We start from the raw sequence: 20,069 nt of genomic DNA on the forward strand, positions 1-20,069 counted from the left end.
CAGTGATGTGAGTATTTGGGTTACAGTGTCCGCAGAGAGTGATGTGAGTATTTGGGTTACAGTGCCAGTGGACAGTGATGTGAGTATTTGGGTTACAGTGCCAGTGGACAGTGATGTGAGTATTTGGGTTACAGTGTCCATGGACAGTGATGTGAGTATTTGGGTTACAGTGCCAGTGGACAGTGATGTGAGTATTTGGGTTACAGTGCCAGCGGACAGTGATGTGAGTATTTGGGTTACAGTGCCAGTGGACAGTGATGTGAGTATTTGGGTTACAGTGCCAGTGGACAGTGATGTGAGTATTTGGGTTACAGTGCCAGCGGACAGTGATGTGAGTATTTGGGTTACAGTGCCAGTGGACAGTGATGTGAGTATTTGGGTTACAGTGCCAGTGGACAGTGATGTGAGTATTTGGGTTACAGTGTCCGCAGACAGTGATGTGAGCATTTGGGTAATAGTGCCAGTGGACAGTGAAGTGCGTATTTGGGTTACAATGTCCATGGACTGTGATGTGAGTATTTGAGTTACAGTGTCCGCAGACAGTGATGTGAGCATTTGGGTAATAGTGCCGGTGGGCAGTGATGTGCGTATTTTGGTTACAGTGTCCATGGGCAGTGATGTGAATATTTGGGTTACAGTGTCCATGGGCAGTGAGGTGAGTATTTGGGTTACAGTGTCTGTGGACAGTGATGTGCGTATTTGGGTAATAGTGCCAACGGACAGTGATGTGAGTATTTGGGTTACAGTGTCCACAGACAGTGATGTGAGTATTTGGATGACAGTGTCTGCGCACAGTGATGTGAGTATTTGAGTTACAGTGTCCGCAGACAGTGATGTGAGCGTTTGGGTAATAGTGCCAGTGGACAGTGAAGTGCGTATTTGGGTTGCAATGTCCATGGACTGTGATGTGAGTATTTGGGTTACAGTGTCCAGCTGACAGTGATGTGAGTATTTGGGTTACAGTGTCCACGGACAGTGATGTGAGTATTTGGGTTACAGTGTCCACGGACAGTGATGTGAGTATTTGGGTTACAGTGTCCGCCGACAGTGATGTGAGTATTTGGGTTACAGTGACAGTAGATAGTGATGTGAGTATTTGGGTTACAGTGCCAGCGGACAGTGATGTGAGTATTTGGGTTACATTACCAGCGGACAGTGATGTGAGTATTTGGGTTACAGTGTCAGTGGACAGTGATGTGAGTATTTGGGTTACAGTGCCAGCGGACAGTGATGTGAGTATTTGGGTTACAGTGTCCACGGACAGTGATGTGAGTATTTGGGTTACAGTGCCAGCGGACAGTGATGTGAGTATTTGGGTTACAGTGCCAGCGGACAGTGATGTGAGTATTTGGGTTACAGTGCCAGTGGACAGTGATGTGAGTATTTGGGTTACAGTGCCTGCGGACAGTGATGTGAGTATTTGGATTGCATTGCCAGTGGACAGTGATGTGAGTATTTGGGTTACAGTGCCAGCGGACAGTGATGTGAGTATTTGGGTTACAGTGCCTGTAGACAGTGATGTGAGTATTTGGGTTACAGCGCCTGTGGACAGTGATGAGAGTATTTGGGTTACAGTGCCTGTGGTCACTGATGTGAGTATTTGGGTGACAGTGCCCGTGGACAGTGATGTGAGTATTTGGGTTACAGTGGTCACAGAGAGTGATGTGAGTATTTGGGTTACAGTGCCAGTGGACAGTGATGTGAGTATTTGGGTTACAGTGCCAGTGGACAGTGATGTGAGTATTTGGGTTACAGTGCCAGTGGACAGTGATGTAAGTATTTGGGTTACGGTGCCAGCGGACAGTGATGTGAGTATTTGGGTTCCATTACCAGCGGACAGTGATGTGAGTTTTTGGGTTACAGTGTCGACGGACAGTGATGTGAGTATTTGGGTTACAGTGCCAGCAGACAGTGATGTGAGTATTTGGGTTACAGTGCCAGTGGACAGTGATGTGAGTATTTGGGTTACAGTGCCAGCGGACAGTGATGTGAGTATTTGGGTTACAGTGCCCGCCGACAGTGATGTGATTATTTGGGTTACAGTGTCGACGGACAGTGATGTGAGTATTTGGGTTACAGTGCCAGTGGACAGTGATGTGAGTATTTGGGTTACAGTGGTCACAGACAGTGATGTGAGTATTTGGGTTACAGTGTCCAGGACAGTGATGTGAGTATTTGGGTTACAGTGCCAGGGACAGTGATGTGAGTATTTGGGTTACAGTGCCAGCGGACAGTGATGTGAGTATTTGGGTTACAGTGCCAGCGGACAGTGATGTGAGTATTTGGGTTACAGTGCCAGCGGACAGTGATGTGAGTATTTGGGTTACAGTGTCGACGGACAGTGATGTGAGTATTTGGGTTACAGTGCCAATGGACAGTGATGTGAGTATTTGGGTTACAGTGGTCACAGACAGTGATGTGAGTATTTGGGTTACAGTGCCAGTGGACAGTGATGTGAGTATTTGGGTTACAGTGCCAGTGGACAGTGATGTGATTATTTGGGTTACAGTGCAGCGGACAGTGATGTGAGTATTTGGGTTACAGTGCCAGCGGACAGTGATGTGAGTATTTGGGTTACAGTGCCAGCGGACAGTGATGTGAGTATTTGGGTTACAGTGCCAGTGGACAGTGATGTGAGTATTTGGGTTACAGTGCCAGCGGACAGTGATGTGAGTATTTGGGTTACAGTGCCAGCGGACAGTGATGTGAGTATTTGGGTTACAGTGCCAGCGGACAGTGATGTGAGTATTTGGGTTACAGTGCCAGTGGACAGTGATGTGAGTATTTGGGTTACAGTGCCAGCGGACAGTGATGTGAGTATTTGGGTTACATTACCAGCGGACAGTGATGTGAGTATTTGGGTTACAGTGCCAGCGGACAGTGATGTGAGTATTTGGGTTACAGTGACAGTGGACAGTGATGTGAGTATTTGGGTAATAGTGCCAGTGGACAGTGATGTGAGTATTTGGGTTACAGTGTCGGCAGACAGTAATGTGAGTAATTGGGTTACAGTGGCCGTGGACAGTGATGTGAGTATTTGGGTTACAGTGCCAGTGGACAGTGATGTGAGTATTTGGGTTACAGTGTCCGCAGACAGTGATGTGAGTATTTGGGTAATAGTGCCAGTGGACAGTGAAGTGAGTATTTGGGTTACAGTGTCCACGGGACAGTGATGTGAGTATTTGAGTTACAGTATCCGCAGACAGTGATGTGAGTATTTGGGTAATAGTGCCAGGTGGTCAGTGATGTGAGTATTCTGGTTACAGTGTCCATGGGACAGTAATGTGAGTATTTGGGATAGAGTGTCCACGGACGGTGAGGTGAGTATTTGGGTTACAGTGTCTGTGGACAGTGCTGTGAGTGTTTGGGTAATAGTGCCAGTGGACAGTGATGTGAGTATTTGGGTTACAGTGTCCGCGGACAGTGATGTGAGTATTTGGGTTACAGTGCCAGCTGGACAGTGATGTGAGTATTTGGGTTACAGTGGTCACAGACAGTGATGTGAGTATTTGGGTTACAGTGCCAGTGGACAGTGATGTGAGTATTTGGGTTATAGTGCCAGCGGACAGTGATGTGAGTATTTGGGTTACAGTGTCGACGGACAGTGATGTGAGTATTTGGGTTACACTGACAGTGGACAGTGATATGAGTATTTGGGTTATAGTGCCAGCGGACAGTGATGTGAGTATTTGGGTTACAGTGCCAGCGGACAGTGATGTGAGTATTTGGGTTACAGTGCCAGTGGACAGTGATGTGAGTATTTGGGTTACAGTGCCAGAGGACAGTGATGTGAGTATTTGGGTTACAGTGCCAGCGGACAGTGATGTGAGTATTTGGGTTACAGTGCCAGTGGACAGTGATGTGAGTATTTGGGTTACAGTGCCAGCGGACAGTGATGTGAGTATTTGGGTTACAGTGTCGACGGACAGTGATGTGAGTATTTGGGTTACAGTGCCAGTGGACAGTGATGTGAGTATTTGGGTTACAGTGCCAGTGGACAGTGATGTGAGTATTTGGGTTACAGTGCCAGTGGACAGTGATGTGAGTATTTGGGTTACAGTGCCAGCGGACAGTGATGTGAGTATTTGGGTTACAGTGCCAGTGGACAGTGATGTGAGTATTTGGGTTACAGTGCCAGCGACAGTGATGTGAGTATTTGGGTTACAGTGCAGAGGACAGTGATGTGAGTATTTGGGTACAGTGCCAGTGGACAGTGATGTGAGTATTTGGGTTACAGTGCCAGTGGACAGTGATGTGAGTATTTGGGTTACAGTGCCAGTGGACAGTGATGTGAGTATTTGGGTTACAGTGCCAGCGGACAGTGATGTGAGTATTTGGGTTACAGTGCCAGCGGACAGTGATGTGAGTATTTGGGTTACATTAACAGCGGACAGTGATGTGAGTATTTGGGTTACAGTGTTGTCGGACAGTGATGTGAGTATTTGGGTTACAGTGTTCACGGACAGTGAAGTGAGTATTTGGGTTACAGTGCCAGCGGACAGTGATGTGAGTATTTGGGTTACAGTGTCCATGGACAGTGATGTGTGTATTTGGGTTACAGTGTTCACGGACAGTGATGTGAGTATTTGGGTTGCATTGCCAGTGGACATTGATGTGAGTATTTGGGTTACAGTGCCAGTGGACAGTGAATTGTGTATTTGGATAACTGTGCCAGCGGACAGTGATGTGAGTAATTGGGTTACAGCGTCCGCAGACAGTGATGTGAGCATTTGGGTAATAGTGCCAGTGGACAGTGAAGTGCGTATTTGGGTTACAATGTCCATGGACAGTGATGTGAGTATTTGAGTTACAGTGTCCGCAGACAGTGATGTGAGCATTTGGGTAATCGTGCCGGTGGACAGTGATGTGAGCATTTGGGTAATCGTGCCAGTGGACAGTGATGTGAGTATTTGGGTTACAGTGTCCGCAGACAGTGCTGTGAGTATTTGGGTAATAGTGCCAGCGGACAGTGATGTGAGTATTTGGGTGACAGTGTCCGCGGACAGTAATGTGAGTATTTGGGTGACAGTGATGTAAGTATTTGGGTTACAGTGCCTGTGGACAGTGATGTAAGTATTTGGGTTACAGTGTCTGCAGAAGTGATGTGAGTATTTGGGTTACATTGCCAGTGGACAGTGATGTGAGTATTTGGGTTAAATTGCCAGTGGACAGTCATGTGAGTATTTGGGTTACAGTGCCAGCGGACAGTGATGTGAGTGTTTGGGTAATAGTGCCAGTGGACAGTGATGTGAGTAGTTGGGTTACAGTTTCCGCAGACAGTGCTGTGAGTATTTGGGTAATAGTGCCAGTGGACAGTGAAGTGAGTATTTGGGTTAGGGTGCCAGCGGACAGTGATGTGAGTATTTGAGTTACAGTGTCCGCCGACAGTGCTGTGAGTATTTGGGAAATAGTGCCAGTGGACAGTGATGTGAGTATTTGGGTTACAATGTCCATGGACAGTGTTTTGAGTATTTGGGTTACAGTGTCCATGGACAGTGCTTTGAATATTTGGGTTACAGAGACCATGGACAGTGATGTGAGTATTTGGGTGACAGTGCCTGTGGACAGTGATGTGAGTATTTGGGTGACAGTGCCTGTGGACAGTGATGTGAGTATTTGGGTAATAGTGCCAGTGGACAGTGATGTGAGTATTTGGGTTACAGTGTCCACGGACAGTGATGTGAGTATTTGGGTTACAGTGCCAGTGGACAGTGATGTGAGTATTTGGGTTACAGTGCCAGTGGACAGTGATGTGAGTATTTGAGTTACAGTGTCCGCAGACAGTGATGTGAGCATTTGGGTAATAGTGCCAGCGGACAGTGAAGTGCGTATTTGGGTTACAGTGTCCATGGACAGTGATGTGAGTATTTGGGTTACAGTTTCAGTGGACAGTGATGTGAGCTATTTGGGTAATAGTGCCGGTGGACAGTGATGTGAGTATTTGGGTTACAGTGCAGTGGACAGTGATGTGAGTATTTGGGTTACAGTGTCGCGACAGAGATGTGAGTATTTGGGTTACAGTGCCAGCTGGACAGTGATGGAGTATTTGGGTTACAGTGCCAGCGGGACAGTGATGTGAGTATTTGGGTTACAGTGCCAGCAGGACAGTGATGTGAGTATTTGGGTTACAGTGCCGCTGGACAGTGATGTGAGTATTTGGGTTACAGTGCCAGTGGACAGTGATGTGAGTATTTGGGTACAGTGCCAGTGGACAGTGATGTGAGTATTTGGGTTTCAGTGCCAGTGGACAGTGATGTGAGTATTTGGGTTACAGTGCCAGGGACAGTGATGTGAGTATTTGGGTTACAGTGACCAGCGACAGTGATGTGAGTATTTGGGTTACAGTGCCAGTGGACAGTGATGTGAGTATTTGGTTACAGTGCCAGCTGGACAGTGATGTGAGTATTTGGTTACAGCTGCCAGTGGACAGTGATGTGCGTATTTTGGTTACAGTGTCCATGGGCAGTGATGTGAGTATTTGGGTTACAGTTTCCAGGGCCAGTGAGGTGAGTACTTGGGTTACAGTGTCTGTGGACAGTGCTGTGAGTATTTGGGTAATAGTGCCAGCGGACAATGATGTGAGTATTTGGGTTACAGTGTCCGCAGACAGTGATGTGAGCATTTGGGTAATAGTGCCGGTGGACAGTGATGTGCGTATTTTGGTTACAGTGTCCATGGGCAGTGATGTGAGTATTTGGGTTACAGTTTCCAGGGGCAGTGAGGTGAGTACTTGGGTTACAGTGTCTGTGGACAGTGCTGTGAGTATTTGGGTAATAGTGCCAGCGGACAATGATGTGAGTATTTGGGTTACAGTGTCCGCAGACAGTGCTGTGAGTATTTGGGTAATAGTGCCAGCGGACAGTGATGTGAGTATTTGGGTGACAGTGTCCACGGACAGTAATGTGAGTATTTGGGTGACAGTGCCTGTGGACAGTGATGTAAGTATTTGGGTTACAGTGTCTGCGGAAGTGATGTGAGTATTTGGGTTACATTGCCAGTGGACAGTGATGTGAGTGTTTGGGTAACGATGCCACCGGACAATGACGTGAGTATTTGGGTTACAGTACAGCAGACAGTGATGTGAGTATTTGGGTAATAGTGACAGTGGACAGTGATGAGAGTATTTGGGTTACAGTGTTCACGGACAGTGATGTGAGTATTTGGGTTACAGTGCCAATGGACAATGATGCGAATATTTGGGTTACAGTGGCCGCGGACAGTGATGTGAGTATTTGGTTTACAGTGACAGTAGACAGTGATGTGATTATTTGGGTTACAGTGTCCACCGACAGTGATGTGAGCCTTTGGGTAATAGTGCCGGTGGACAGTGATGTGAGCATTTGGGTTACAGTGTTCACGGACAGTGATGTGAGTATTTGGGTTACAGTGCCAATGGACCATGATGTGAGTATTTGGGTTACAGTGTCCATGGACAGTGATGTGTGTATTTGGGTTACAGTGTTCACGGACAGTGATGTGAGTATTTGGGTTGCAGTGCCAGTGGACATTGAGTGAGTATTTGGGTTACAGTGCCAGTGGACAGTGATGTGGGTATTTGGATTACAGTGCCAGTGGACAGTGATGTGATTATTTGAGTTACAGCGTCCGCAGACAGTGATGTGAGCATTTGGGTAATAGTGCCAGTGGACAGTGAAGTGCGTATTTGGGTTACAATGTCCATGGACTGTGATGTGAGTATTTGAGTTACAGTGTCCGCAGACAGTGATGTGAGCATTTGGGTAATCGTGCCGGTGGACAGTGATGTGCGTATTTGGGTAATAGTGCCAATGGACAGTGATGTGAGTATTTGGGTTACAGTGTCTGCAGACAGTGCTGTGAGTATTTGGGTAATAGTGCCAGCGGACAGTGATGTGAGTATTTGGGTGACAGTGTCCGCGGACAGTAATGTGAGTATTTGGGTGACAGTGCCTGTGGACAGTGATGTAAGTATTTGGGTTACAGTGTCTGCAGAAGTGATGTGAGTATTTGGGTTACATTGCCAGTGGACAGTGATGTGAGTATTTGGGTTAAAATGCCAGTGGACAGTCATGTGAGTATTTGGGTTACAGTGCCAGCGGACAGTGATGTGAGTGTTTGGGTAATAGTGCCAGTGGACAGTGATGTGAGTAGTTGGGTTACAGTTTCCGCAGACAGTGCTGTGAGTATTTGGGTATTAGTGCCAGTGGACAGTGAAGTGAGTATTTGGGTTAGGGTGCCAGCGGACAGTGATGTGAGTATTTGAGTTACAGTGTCCGCAGACAGTGCTGTGAGTATTTGGGAAATAGTGCCAGTGGACAGTGTTGTGAGTATTTGGGTTACAATGTCCATGGACAGTGTTTTGAGTATTTGGGTTACAGTGTCCATGGACAGTGCTTTGAATATTTGGGTTACAGAGACCATGGACAGTGATGTGAGTATTTGGGTTACAGTGCCAGCGGACAGTGATGTGAGTATTAGGGTGACAGTGCCTGTGGACAGTGATGTGAGTATTTGGGTAATAGTGCCAGTGGACAGTGATGTGAGTATTTGGGTTACAGTGTCCGCGGACAGTGATGTGAGTATTTGGGTTACAGTGCCAGTGGACAGTGATGTGAGTATTTGGGTTTAGTGCCAGTGGACAGTGATGTGAGTATTTGAGTTACAGTGTCCGCAGACAGTGATGTGAGCGTTTGGGTAATAGTGCCAGTGGACAGTGAAGTGCGTATTTGGGTTGCAATGTCCATGGACTGTGATGTGAGTATTTGAGTTACAGTGTTCTCTGACAGTGATGTGAGTATTTGGGTAATAGTGCCGGTGGACAGTGATGTGCGTATTTGGGTTATAATGTCCATGGGCAGTGATGTGAGTATTTGAGTTACAATGTCCGCAGACAGTGATGTGAGCATTTGGGTAATAGTGCCGGTGGACAGTGATGTGCGTATTTTGGTTACAGTGTCCATGGGCAGTGATGTGAGTATTTGGGTTACAGTTTCCAGGGGCAGTGAGGTGAGTACTTGGGTTACAGTGTCTGTGGACAGTGCTGTGAGTATTTGGGTAATAGTGCCAGCGGACAATGATGTGAGTATTTGGGTTACAGTGTCCGCAGACAGTGCTGTGAGTATTTGGGTAATAGTGCCAGCGGACAGTGATGTGAGTATTTGGGTGACAGTGTCCACGGACAGTAATGTGAGTATTTGGGTGACAGTGCCTGTGGACAGTGATGTGAGTATTTGGGTTACAGTGTCTGCGGAAGTGATGTGAGTATTTGGGTTACATTGCCAGTGGACAGTGATGTGAGTGTTTGGGTAACGATGCCACCGGACAATGACGTGAGTATTTGGGTTACAGTACAGCAGACAGTGATGTGAGTATTTGGGTAATAGTGACAGTGGACAGTGATGAGAGTATTTGGGTTACAGTGTTCACGGACAGTGATGTGAGTATTTGGGTTACAGTGCCAATGGACAATGATGCGAATATTTGGGTTACAGTGGCCGCGGACAGTGATGTGAGTATTTGGTTTACAGTGACAGTAGACAGTGATGTGATTATTTGGGTTACAGTGTCCACCGACAGTGATGTGAGCCTTTGGGTAATAGTGCCGGTGGACAGCGATGTGAGTATTTGGGTTACAGTGTCGACGGACAGTGATGTGAGTATTTGGGTTACAGTGCCAATGGACCATGATGTGAGTATTTGGGTTACAGTGTCCATGGACAGAGATGTGAGTATTTGGGTTACTGTGTTCACGGACAGTGATGTGTGTATTTGGGTTGCAGTGCCAGTGGACATTGAGTGAGTATTTGGGTTACAGTGCCAGTGGACAGTGATGTGGGTATTTGGATTACAGTGCCAGTGGACAGTGATGTGATTATTTGAGTTACAGCGTCCGGAGACAGTGATGTGAGTATTTGGGTTACAGTGCCAGTGGACAGTGAATTGTGTATTTGGATAACTGTGCCAGCGGACAGTGATGTGAGTAATTGGGTTACCGTGTCAGCGGAAAGTAATGTGAGTATTTGGGTTATACTGCCAGTGGACATTGATGTGAGTATTTGGGTTACAGTGCCAGTGGACAGTGATGTGAGTATTTGGGTTACAGTGTCCGCTGACAGTGATGTGAGTATTTGGGTTACAGTGACAGTGGATAGTGATGTGAGTATTTGGATTGCATTGCCAGTGGACAGTGATGTGAGTATTTGGGTTACAGTGACAGTGGACAGTGATGTGAGTATTTGGGTTACAGTGTACACAGACAGTGATGTGAGTATTTGGGTTACAGTGCCAGCGGAAAGTAACGTGAGTATTTGGGTTACAGTGCCAGTGGACAGTGATGTGAGTATTTGGGTTACAGTGCCAGCGGACAGTGATGTGAGTATTTGGGTTACAGTGCCAGCGGACAGTGATGTGAGTATTTGGGTTACAGTGTCCACAGACAGTGCTGTGAGTATTTGGGTAATAGTGCCAGTGGACAGTGAAGTGAGTATTTGTGTTACAGTGCCAGCGGACAGTGATGTGAGTATTTGGGTTACTTTGTCCGCAGACAGTAATGTGAGTATTTGGGAAATAGTGCCAGTGGACAGTGTTGTGAGTATTTGGGTTACAATGTCCATGGACAGTGTTTTGAGTATTTGGGTTACAGTGTCCATGGACAGTGCTTTGAATATTTGGGTTACAGAGACCATGGACAGTGATGTGAGTATTTGGGTTACAGTGCCAGCGGACAGTGATGTGAGTATTAGGGTGACAGTGCCTGTGGACAGTGATGTGAGTATTTGGGTAATAGTGCCAGTGGACAGTGATGTGAGTATTTGGGTTACAGTGTCCGCGGACAGTGATGTGAGTATTTGGGTTACAGTGCCAGTGGACAGTGATGTGAGTATTTGGGTTTAGTGCCAGTGGACAGTGATGTGAGTATTTGAGTTACAGTGTCCGCAGACAGTGATGTGAGCATTTGGGTAATAGTGCCAGTGGACAGTGAAGTGCGTATTTGGGTTACAATGTCCATGGGCAGTGATGTGAGTATTTGAGTTACAATATCCGCAGACAGTGATGTGAGCATTTGGGTAATAGTGCCGGTGGTCAGTGACGTGCGTATTTTGGTTACAGTGTCCATGGGCAGTGATGTGAGTATTTAGGTTACAGTTTCCATGGGCAGTGAGGTGAGTATTTGGGTTACAGTGTCTGTGGACAGTGCTGTGAGTATTTGGGTAATAGTGCCAGTGGACAGTGATGTGAGTATTTGGGTTACAGTGTCCGCGGACAGTGATGTGAGTATTTGGTTGACAGTGTCTGCGCACAGTGATGTGAGTATTTGAGTTACAGTGTCCGCAGACAGTGATGTGAGCGTTTGGGTAATAGTGCCAGTGGACAGTGAAGTGCGTATTTGGGTTGCAATGTCCATGGACTGTGATGTGAGTATTTGGGTTACAGTGTTCTCTGACAGTGATGTGAGTATTTGGGTAATAGTGCCGGTGGACAGTGATGTGCGTATTTGGGTTATAATGTCCATGGGCAGTGATGTGAGTATTTGAGTTACAATGTCCGCAGACAGTGATGTGAGCATTTGGGTAATAGTGCCGGTGGACAGTGATGTGCGTATTTTGGTTACAGTGTCCATGGGCAGTGATGTGAGTATTTGGGTTACAGTTTCCAGGGGCAGTGAGGTGAGTACTTGGGTTACAGTGTCTGTGGACAGTGCTGTGAGTATTTGGGTAATAGTGCCAGCGGACAATGATGTGAGTATTTGGGTTACAGTGTCCGCAGACAGTGCTGTGAGTATTTGGGTAATAGTGCCAGCGGACAGTGATGTGAGTATTTGGGTGACAGTGTCCACGGACAGTAATGTGAGTATTTGGGTGACAGTGCCTGTGGACAGTGATGTGAGTATTTGGGTTACAGTGTCTGCGGAAGTGATGTGAGTATTTGGGTTACATTGCCAGTGGACAGTGATGTGAGTGTTTGGGTAACGATGCCACCGGACAATGACGTGAGTATTTGGGTTACAGTACAGCAGACAGTGATGTGAGTATTTGGGTAATAGTGACAGTGGACAGTGATGAGAGTATTTGGGTTACAGTGTTCACGGACAGTGATGTGAGTATTTGGGTTACAGTGCCAATGGACAATGATGCGAATATTTGGGTTACAGTGGCCGCGGACAGTGATGTGAGTATTTGGTTTACAGTGACAGTAGACAGTGATGTGATTATTTGGGTTACAGTGTCCACCGACAGTGATGTGAGCCTTTGGGTAATAGTGCCGGTGGACAGTGATGTGAGCATTTGGGTTACAGTGTTCACGGACAGTGATGTGAGTATTTGGGTTACAGTGCCAATGGACCATGATGTGAGTATTTGGGTTACAGTGTCCATGGACAGTGATGTGTGTATTTGGGTTACAGTGTTCACGGACAGTGATGTGAGTATTTGGGTTGCAGTGCCAGTGGACATTGAGTGAGTATTTGGGTTACAGTGCCAGTGGACAGTGATGTGGGTATTTGGATTACAGTGCCAGTGGACAGTGATGTGATTATTTGAGTTACAGCGTCCGCAGACAGTGATGTGAGCATTTGGGTAATAGTGCCAATGGACAGTGAAGTGCGTATTTGGGTTACAATGTCCATGGACTGTGATGTGAGTATTTGAGTTACAGTGTCCGCAGACAGTGATGTGAGCATTTGGGTAATCGTGCCGGTGGACAGTGATGTGCGTATTTGGGTAATAGTGCCAATGGACAGTGATGTGAGTATTTGGGTTACAGTGTCCGCAGACAGTGCTGTGAGTATTTGGGTAATAGTGCCAGCGGACAATGATGTGAGTATTTGGGTTACAGTGTCCGCAGACAGTGCTGTGAGTATTTGGGTAATAGTGCCAGCGGACAGTGATGTGAGTATTTGGGTGACAGTGTCCACGGACAGTAATGTGAGTATTTGGGTGACAGTGCCTGTGGACAGTGATGTGAGTATTTGGGTTACAGTGTCTGCGGAAGTGATGTGAGTATTTGGGTTACATTGCCAGTGGACAGTGATGTGAGTGTTTGGGTAACGATGCCACCGGACAATGACGTGAGTATTTGGGTTACAGTACAGCAGACAGTGATGTGAGTATTTGGGTAATAGTGACAGTGGACAGTGATGAGAGTATTTGGGTTACAGTGTTCACGGACAGTGATGTGAGTATTTGGGTTACAGTGCCAATGGACAATGATGCGAATATTTGGGTTACAGTGGCCGCGGACAGTGATGTGAGTATTTGGTTTACAGTGACAGTAGACAGTGATGTGATTATTTGGGTTACAGTGTCCACCGACAGTGATGTGAGCCTTTGGGTAATAGTGCCGGTGGACAGTGATGTGAGCATTTGGGTTACAGTGTCCGCAGACAGTGCTGTGAGTATTTGGGTAATAGTGCCAGCGGACAGTGATGTGAGTATTTGGGTGACAGTGTCCGCGGACAGTGATGTGAGTATTTGGGTGACAGTGCCTGTGGACAGTGATGTAAGTATTTGGGTTACAGTGTCTGCAGGACAGTGATGTGAGTATTTGGGTTACATTGCCAGTGGACAGTGATGTGAGTATTTGGGTTAAAATGCCAGTGGACAGTGATGTGAGTATTTGGGTTACAGTGCCAGCGGACAGTGATGTGAGTATTTGGGTTACAGTGCCAGTGGACAGTGATGTGAGTATTTGGGTTACAGTTCCGCAGGACAGTGATGTGAGTATTTGGGTAATAGTGCCAGTGGACAGTGAAGTGAGTATTTGGGTTACAGGTGCCAGCGGACAGTGATGTGAGTATTTGGGTTACAGTGTCCGCAGGACAGTGATGTGAGTATTTGGGTAATAGTGCCAGTGGACAGTGATGTGAGTATTTGGGTTACAGTGTCCATGGACAGTGATGTGAGTATTTGGGTTACAGTGTCCATGGACAGTGCTTTGAGTATTTGGGTTACAGAGACCATGGACAGTGATGTGAGTATTTGGGTTACAGTGCCAGCGGACAGTGATGTGAGTATTAGGGTGACAGTGCCTGTGGACAGTGATGTGAGTATTTGGGTAATAGTGCCAGTGGACAGTGATGTGAGTATTTGGGTTACAGTGTCCGCGGACAGTGATGTGAGTATTTGGGTTACAGTGCCAGTGGACAGTGATGTGAGTATTTGGGTTTAGTGCCAGTGGACAGTGATGTGAGTATTTGAGTTACAGTGTCCGCAGACAGTGATGTGAGCATTTGGGTAATAGTGCCAGTGGACAGTGAAGTGCGTATTTGGGTTACAATGTCCATGGGCAGTGATGTGAGTATTTGAGTTACAATATCCGCAGACAGTGATGTGAGCATTTGGGTAATAGTGCCGGTGGTCAGTGACGTGCGTATTCTGGTTACAGTGTCCATGGGCAGTGATGTGAGTATTTAGGTTACAGTTTCCATGGGCAGTGAGGTGAGTATTTGGGTTACAGTGTCTGTGGACATTGCTGTGAGTATTTGGGTAATAGTGCCAGTGGACAGTGATGTGAGTATTTGGGTTACAGTGTCCGCGGACAGTGATGTGAGTATTTGGTTGACAGTGTCTGCGCACAGTGATGTGAGTATTTGAGTTACAGTGTCCGCAGACAGTGATGTGAGCGTTTGGGTAATAGTGCCAGTGGACAGTGAAGTGCGTATTTGGGTTGCAATGTCCATGGACTGTGATGTGAGTATTTGAGTTACAGTGTTCTCTGACAGTGATGTGAGTATTTGGGTAATAGTGCCGGTGGACAGTGATGTGCGTATTTGGGTTATAATGTCCATGGGCAGTGATGTGAGTATTTGAGTTACAATGTCCGCAGACAGTGATGTGAGCATTTGGGTAATAGTGCCGGTGGACAGTGATGTGCGTATTTTGGTTACAGTGTCCATGGGCAGTGATGTGAGTATTTGGGTTACAGTTTCCAGGGGCAGTGAGGTGAGTACTTGAGTTACAGTGTCTGTGGACAGTGCTGTGAGTATTTGGGTAATAGTGCCAGCGGACAATGATGTGAGTATTTGGGTTACAGTGTCCGCAGACAGTGCTGTGAGTATTTGGGTAATAGTGCCAGCGGACAGTGATGTGAGTATTTGGGTGACAGTGTCCACGGACAGTAATGTGAGTATTTGGGTGACAGTGCCTGTGGACAGTGATGTGAGTATTTGGGTTACAGTGTCTGCGGAAGTGATGTGAGTATTTGGGTTACATTGCCAGTGGACAGTGATGTGAGTGTTTGGGTAACGATGCCACCGGACAATGACGTGAGTATTTGGGTTACAGTACAGCAGACAGTGATGTGAGTATTTGGGTAATAGTGACAGTGGACAGTGATGAGAGTATTTGGGTTACAGTGTTCACGGACAGTGATGTGAGTATTTGGGTTACAGTGCCAATGGACAATGATGCGAATATTTGGGTTACAGTGGCCGCGGACAGTGATGTGAGTATTTGGTTTACAGTGACAGTAGACAGTGATGTGATTATTTGGGTTACAGTGTCCACCGACAGTGATGTGAGCCTTTGGGTAATAGTGCCGGTGGACAGTGATGTGAGCATTTGGGTTACAGTGTTCACGGACAGTGATGTGAGTATTTGGGTTACAGTGCCAATGGACCATGATGTGAGTATTTGGGTTACAGTGTCCATGGACAGTGATGTGTGTATTTGGGTTACAGTGTTCACGGACAGTGATGTGAGTATTTGGGTTGCAGTGCCAGTGGACATTGAGTGAGTATTTGGGTTACAGTGCCAGTGGACAGTGATGTGGGTATTTGGATTACAGTGCCAGTGGACAGTGATGTGATTATTTGAGTTACAGCGTCCGCAGACAGTGATGTGAGCATTTGGGTAATAGTGCCAGTGGACAGTGAAGTGCGTATTTGGGTTACAATGTCCATGGACTGTGATGTGAGTATTTGAGTTACAGTGTCCGCAGACAGTGATGTGAGCATTTGGGTAATCGTGCCGGTGGACAGTGATGTGCGTATTTGGGTAATAGTGCCAATGGACAGTGATGTGAGTATTTGGGTTACAGTGTCCGCAGACAGTGCTGTGAGTATTTGGGTAATAGTGCCAGCGGACAGTGATGTGAGTATTTGGGTGACAGTGTCCGCGGACAGTAATGTGAGTATTTGGGTGACAGTGATGTAAGTATTTGGGTTACAGTGCCTGTGGACAGTGATGTAAGTATTTGGGTTACAGTGTCTGCAGAAGTGATGTGAGTATTTGGGTTACATTGCCAGTGGACAGTGATGTGAGTATTTGGGTTAAAATGCCAGTGGACAGTCATGTGAGTATTTGGGTTACAGTGCCAGCGGACAGTGATGTGAGTGTTTGGGTAATAGTGCCAGTGGACAGTGATGTGAGTAGTTGGGTTACAGTTTCCGCAGACAGTGCTGTGAGTATTTGGGTAATAGTGCCAGTGGACAGTGAAGTGAGTATTTGGGTTAGGGTGCCAGCGGACAGTGATGTGAGTATTTGAGTTACAGTGTCCGCCGACAGTGCTGTGAGTATTTGGGAAATAGTGCCAGTGGACAGTGTTGTGAGTATTTGGGTTACAATGTCCATGGACAGTGTTTTGAGTATTTGGGTTACAGTGTCCATGGACAGTGCTTTGAATATTTGGGTTACAGAGACCATGGACAGTGATGTGAGTATTTGGGTTACAGTGCCAGCGGACAGTGATGTGAGTATTAGGGTGACAGTGCCTGTGGACAGTGATGTGAGTATTTGGGTAATAGTGCCAGTGGACAGTGATGTGAGTATTTGGGTTACAGTGTCCGCGGACAGTGATGTGAGTATTTGGGTTACAGTGCCAGTGGACAGTGATGTGAGTATTTGGGTTTAGTGCCAGTGGACAGTGATGTGAGTATTTGAGTTACAGTGTCCGCAGACAGTGATGTGAGCATTTGGGTAATAGTGCCAGTGGACAGTGAAGTGCGTATTTGGGTTACAATGTCCATGGGCAGTGATGTGAGTATTTGGGTTACAGTGTCCGCAGACAGTGATGTGAGCATTTGGGTAATAGTGCCGGTGGACAGTGACGTGCGTATTTTGGTTACAGTGTCCATGGGCAGTGATGTGAGTATTTGGGTTACAGTTTCCATGGGCAGTGAGGTGAGTATTTGGGTTACAGTGTCTGTGGACAGTGCTGTGAGTATTTGGGTAATAGTGCCAGTGGACAGTGATGTGAGTATTTGGGTTACAGTGTCCGCGGACAGTGATGTGAGTATTTGGTTGACAGTGTCTGCGCACAGTGATGTGAGTATTTGAGTTACAGTGTCCGCAGACAGTGATGTGAGCGTTTGGGTAATAGTGCCAGTGGACAGTGAAGTGCGTATTTGGGTTGCAATGTCCATGGAATGTGATGTGAGTATTTGAGTTACAGTGTTCTCTGACAGTGATGTGAGTATTTGGGTAATAGTGCCGGTGGACAGTGATGTGCGTATTTGGGTTACAGTGCCAGGGACAGTGATGTGAGTATTTGGTTACAATGTCCGCGGACAGTGATGTGAGTATTTGGGTTAAGTGCCAGTGGACAGTGATGTGAGTATTTGGGTTACAGAGTCCGCAGACAGTGATGTGAGTATTTGGGTTACAGTGTCGACGGACAGTGATGTGAGTATTTGGGTTACAGTGCCAGTGGACAGTGATGTGAGTATTTGGGTTATAGTGCCAGCGGACAGTGATGTGAGTATTTGGGTTACAGTGTCCACGGACAGTGATGTGAGTATTTGGGTACAGTGACCGTGGACAGTGATGTGAGTATTTGGGTAATAGTGTCCATGGACAGTGATGTGAGTATTTGGGTTACAGTGTCACAGGGACAGTGATGTGAGTATTTGGGTTACATTACCAGCGGACAGTGATGTGAGTATTTGGGTTACAGTGTCGACGGACAGTGATGTGAGTATTTGGGTTACAGTGACAGTGGACAGTGATGTGAGTATTTGGGTAATAGTGCCAGCGGACAGTGATGTGAGTATTTGTGTTACAGTGTCCACGGACAGTGATGTGAGTATTTGGGTTACAGTGCCAGCGGACAGTGATGTAAGTATTTGGGTTACAGTGTCTGCGGAAGTGATGTGAGTATTTGGGTTACATTGCCAGTGGACAGTGATGTGAGTGTTTGGGTAACGATGCCACCGGACAATGACGTGAGTATTTGGGTTACAGTACAGCAGACAGTGATGTGAGTATTTGGGTAATAGTGACAGTGGACAGTGATGAGAGTATTTGGGTTACAGTGTTCACGGACAGTGATGTGAGTATTTGGGTTACAGTGCCAATGGACAATGATGCGAATATTTGGGTTACAGTGGCCGCGGACAGTGATGTGAGTATTTGGTTTACAGTGACAGTAGACAGTGATGTGATTATTTGGGTTACAGTGTCCACCGACAGTGATGTGAGCCTTTGGGTAATAGTGCCGGTGGACAGTGATGTGAGCATTTGGGTTACAGTGTTCACGGACAGTGATGTGAGTATTTGGGTTACAGTGCCAATGGACCATGATGTGAGTATTTGGGTTACAGTGTCCATGGACAGTGATGTGTGTATTTGGGTTACAGTGTTCACGGACAGTGATGTGAGTATTTGGGTTGCAGTGCCAGTGGACATTGAGTGAGTATTTGGGTTACAGTGCCAGTGGACAGTGATGTGGGTATTTGGATTACAGTGCCAGTGGACAGTGATGTGATTATTTGAGTTACAGCGTCCGCAGACAGTGATGTGAGCATTTGGGTAATAGTGCCAGTGGACAGTGAAGTGCGTATTTGGGTTACAATGTCCATGGACTGTGATGTGAGTATTTGAGTTACAGTGTCCGCAGACAGTGATGTGAGCATTTGGGTAATCGTGCCGGTGGACAGTGATGTGCGTATTTGGGTAATAGTGCCAATGGACAGTGATGTGAGTATTTGGGTTACAGTGTCTGCAGACAGTGCTGTGAGTATTTGGGTAATAGTGCCAGCGGACAGTGATGTGAGTATTTGGGTGACAGTGTCCGCGGACAGTAATGTGAGTATTTGGGTGACAGTGCCTGTGGACAGTGATGTAAGTATTTGGGTTACAGTGTCTGCAGAAGTGATGTGAGTATTTGGGTTACATTGCCAGTGGACAGTGATGTGAGTATTTGGGTTAAAATGCCAGTGGACAGTCATGTGAGTATTTGGGTTACAGTGCCAGCGGACAGTGATGTGAGTGTTTGGGTAATAGTGCCAGTGGACAGTGATGTGAGTAGTTGGGTTGCAGTTTCCGCAGACAGTGCTGTGAGTATTTGGGTATTAGTGCCAGTGGACAGTGAAGTGAGTATTTGGGTTAGGGTGCCAGCGGACAGTGATGTGAGTATTTGAGTTACAGTGTCCGCAGACAGTGCTGTGAGTATTTGGGAAATAGTGCCAGTGGACAGTGTTGTGAGTATTTGGGTTACAATGTCCATGGACAGTGTTTTGAGTATTTGGGTTACAGTGTCCATGGACAGTGCTTTGAATATTTGGGTTACAGAGACCATGGACAGTGATGTGAGTATTTGGGTTACAGTGCCAGCGGACAGTGATGTGAGTATTAGGGTGACAGTGCCTGTGGACAGTGATGTGAGTATTTGGGTAATAGTGCCAGTGGACAGTGATGTGAGTATTTGGGTTACAGTGTCCGCGGACAGTGATGTGAGTATTTGGGTTACAGTGCCAGTGGACAGTGATGTGAGTATTTGGGTTTAGTGCCAGTGGACAGTGATGTGAGTATTTGAGTTACAGTGTCCGCAGACAGTGATGTGAGCGTTTGGGTAATAGTGCCAGTGGACAGTGAAGTGCGTATTTGGGTTGCAATGTCCATGGACTGTGATGTGAGTATTTGAGTTACAGTGTTCTCTGACAGTGATGTGAGTATTTGGGTAATAGTGCCGGTGGACAGTGATGTGCGTATTTGGGTTATAATGTCCATGGGCAGTGATGTGAGTATTTGAGTTACAATGTCCGCAGACAGTGATGTGAGCATTTGGGTAATAGTGCCGGTGGACAGTGATGTGCGTATTTTGGTTACAGTGTCCATGGGCAGTGATGTGAGTATTTGGGTTACAGTTTCCAGGGG

The 20,069-nt window shown here is 46.7% G+C and overlaps 1 protein-coding gene across 1 annotated transcript in view; it reads left to right on the top strand.

Annotated features, from left to right (window-relative positions):
• Positions 1–20,069, top strand: part of LOC121289033 (EMILIN-1-like) — a 137,012-nt gene that overhangs the window by 37,611 nt on the left and 79,332 nt on the right. The gene's annotated exons all lie outside the window — the stretch shown is intronic.

Source organism: Carcharodon carcharias, chromosome 2, assembly GCF_017639515.1.
Source record: "Carcharodon carcharias isolate sCarCar2 chromosome 2, sCarCar2.pri, whole genome shotgun sequence".
NCBI lineage: Eukaryota > Metazoa > Chordata > Chondrichthyes > Lamniformes > Lamnidae > Carcharodon > Carcharodon carcharias.